Below are 3,597 nucleotides of genomic sequence, written 5' to 3' on the forward strand. Positions count from 1 at the left end.
GGCTCGGGGAGCGCAAGATCTGCGCGATCGGTGAGCGTCGCGGGGCCGGGCCTGGCGGGGCCAATGGAGGCGTATGTGGCGCGGGCTTTGAATCAGAACGGCCCGCTTCGCTGAAGAGTTTTTCAGCCTCTTCACTGATGTATTGTATTCAGAGCCAGAAAGGCCCTTAGAAGTCACCTTGTACAGCTTTCCAAATGGAGAGACACGAGCAGTGAATTGCCAGGTCACTTCACTGTGTCAGGACAATAAGGGCACCTAAGTAGTTCTCACGCCATTTTTTTAAGCAACAATCTCCGTGTTGAAGACATTTCCTGTAATCGCCATAAGTGCAGCATACCACTTCCCACACTTCGTACCCCTCTCCGACCTGTGCGCAACCCCTTGGGTGCTCCAGGCACAGTTGGAAAATCAGTGATCTGGCCCAGCTCCCTAACACACTGGGATCCTGCCGCCCGGGGAGGGAGTGTGTCGCCTCTAACACCCTTTGGCTTTCTTGCAGGAGTGCGCTGTGGAAGGCACATCACATCCCACGGCCTGGCCCTGAACTGTTGCACAGATCTCACGTGGTTTGAGCACATTGTGCCCTGCGGGCTGGTTGGGACAGGCGTCACTTCCCTGAGTCTGGAGCTGCAGAGGCACCTCACCGTGGATGAAGTTACACCATCTTTCCTGGAGGCCTTTAAGGAGACCTACAAGTGCACCTTGATCTCAGAGGACAGTTCTAACTGAAAGGCAGTCATGTTATCAGCCAGGAGGTCCTACCTTGGAAAGCACCACGCCTCACTTGGAGTCACTGAAACCCAGATTCTGGATTTGGTCCTGTCATTCATTCACCACGAGACTGTGGGCAAATCAGGAGCTCTGAGCCATTGTTTTCATATGTAACCTGGTTTATTTATATCTTCCCCACCTACCTCAGATATAGAAGTGAAAACTTGAAAAGTAACACATGCTTATTCAATACAATGTATTAGCCCAGCCTGCGTGGCTCAGTGGTTGAGGGTCGACCTATGAACCAGGAGGTGATGGTTCGATTCCTGGCCAGGGCATATGCCCAGGTTGCTGGCTCGATCCCCAGTGTGGGGCATGCGGGAGGCAGCTGATCAGTGATTCTCATCATTGATGTTTCTATCTCTCTCCCTCTTCATTCCTCTCTGAAATAAAAATATATTAAAAAAAAATAAATACAGTGCATTAGCACTACTATTAATACCACTTTCTAAGCTTATAGCGTCATTTCTCAATTATTACTTCCTCAATACTGTATTTAATTGGGCAATTTTGGGCTTCCAGTTCCATTGATTTTATAGGAGTCATGTCTCTGGTTGACCCAAGAGAAGGTGATGTGATGTGGTGCCTTCTGCAATAAAGGGAAATCTCTAAAGCAGCGGTTCTCAACCTGTGGGTCGCGACCCCTTTGGGGGTCGAACGACCCTTACACAGGGGTCGCCTAAATACATCCTGCATATCAGATATTTACATTACGATTCATAACAGTAGCAAAATTACAGTTATGAAGTAGCAACGAAAATAATTTTATGGTTGGGGGTCACCACAACATGAGGAACTGTATTAAAGGGTCGCGGCATTAGGAAGGTTGAGAACCACTGCTCTAAAGAATAGGATCCTGTCTTCCTGGGTTAGACTCCCCAAGCCTGACAGCTACTTTTAATTAGGTAACCTAAACTAGGCCAAAGGCTGGGGGAAGGTAAGACCATTTCCCAAAGATAGAAGACTGTCTATATGAGATCTCTTAAGTATACAGAGCTGTGTATTAGTTAGTTATTGCTGCATAACAAATCGCCCCAAAACATAAACTTAAATCCTTAAACATTTATTATCTCATATATAGTCTATGGGTCAGGAATTTGGGGGAAGCTTAGCTGGGTGGTTCTGGATCAAAGTCTCCCAGGAGTTGTAGTCAAGATGTCATCTGGGGCCGCTGTCATCTGAAGGCTTGACGGGCTGAGGATCAGCTTCCAAGATGGTTCACTCACATGCTTGGTTGTTGATAGGAAGCCTCAGTTATTCACCATGTGGGCCACTCCATAACGGCCACTTAAATATCCTCATGACCCAACAACTGGCTTCTCCCAGGAATTACACGGTAGCTACTAAGGTAATCCACCGAATATTTCAGGTACACGGCGGGATTGTGCTTTGTGGCTCCCTTGTGGCCAGGTAACTTGTTCTGGTCAATGAGTTCGGAATGGAGGTGACATGTCACCTCTGAACTGGAACAGTGAATTGCTGGTATCAGACCCCTTACAGTTTCTCTCTGAAACAGTGACCAGCAACAGTCAAGATGGTGGCTACTTTCTGAGGGACTGCAATGAGCAGAGCTACATGCAGCTGATGGATATGTAGTGGAATTAGGCCACCGAAATGTGGGGGTTGTTCATCACCGCAGCATAACCTATTCTGATTGACAATGTTTATATTAGTTAGGACTCTCGTATTTGCACGTGTAGAAACCCAACTCCAACTAACTTAAGCAAAGACTCAAGAACAGAATTAGAGCATGTAGCCTTTTATGAACCCTGATAATCTTTTCTCTCCTAATCTCTGCCAGGCTTCTTGGTGTGTTTGCTTCATTTTTTCTCACTTCCGTTGGTTTGCTGTTTCCCAGGCCACCTGGTGGAAGATGGGTGCTGCTGCTGTTATCCGTGAGTGTTGGCGTAGAGACAAGGAATATCCCTAGGTTGCTGGCTTGAGCAATTGGGTGGATGCTAGAAGCATTGCTGGGATGGAGAACACTAGATGAGGACCAAGTTTGGAGAGGAAGAGAGTTCAAGTTTAGATACGTTTGAGATGCTTGTGGGAGTTACCAGTGGAGAGGGTCAGTTGGGTGTGTGGATCAGGAGCATGGGTGCATGTGAGTGAAAGGTTAGGTCTGGGAGCCCGAGGAGAGAGGAGGGCAGAGGACTGATAAATGTGATGCGCAGGCTGAGGAGGAGCAGGCCAAGGAGACTGAGAAGCAGTAGGCAGAAAAATAATGTGGGGCCTAGAATGAAACAACATGACAATCTCAGTTACTCTCTGGCAGCATGGTGAGATAGGTAGGATTATTTTATGGATGAGAAAACGGGCTCAGGGAGGCTAAGTGACTTGTATGAGGTCATGCCCTTAGGGGCAGACTCAATTCCTGACTCCCAATCTGGGTCTCTCCACTCTCCCACAGCTGCCTCTGAAGGGTGAGTGGGACAGGCATCCTGGAAGAGACATGCCTCCAAGAACAGGTGGACCGGGGGTTGGCAGGGCTGGGAGGATGCAGAGCAGAAGGCCGGAGTTTGGCTGACTCTTCTTCCTGCCTGGATAGAGCCCACCTCCGGTTTCCCACGGGGGCCCTTGCTCAAGGAAGGAAGCTGAGCGGATGAAGGAGGATATTTAACACTCTGGCTTTCCCGCCTCCAGAAAGCCTCTTGTTTGTGCAGAGCCTTGTCTCCATAAATAGACAGATTGTCCAGGGTCAGGTGAACCAGGGCTGAGTGTGAGAACGTAATCAACCGCAGTGACTGATCCAGTATCTTGTTCCTCTGGCGAGGCTAGCAGGAAACCAAACTGAACCAGCTCTGGCAGTGTGACCAGGTGCACCTC

The sequence above is a fragment of the Myotis brandtii genome, unplaced genomic scaffold, assembly GCF_000412655.1.
Source record: "Myotis brandtii unplaced genomic scaffold, ASM41265v1 scaffold244, whole genome shotgun sequence".
NCBI classification, from domain to species: Eukaryota; Metazoa; Chordata; class Mammalia; order Chiroptera; family Vespertilionidae; genus Myotis; species Myotis brandtii.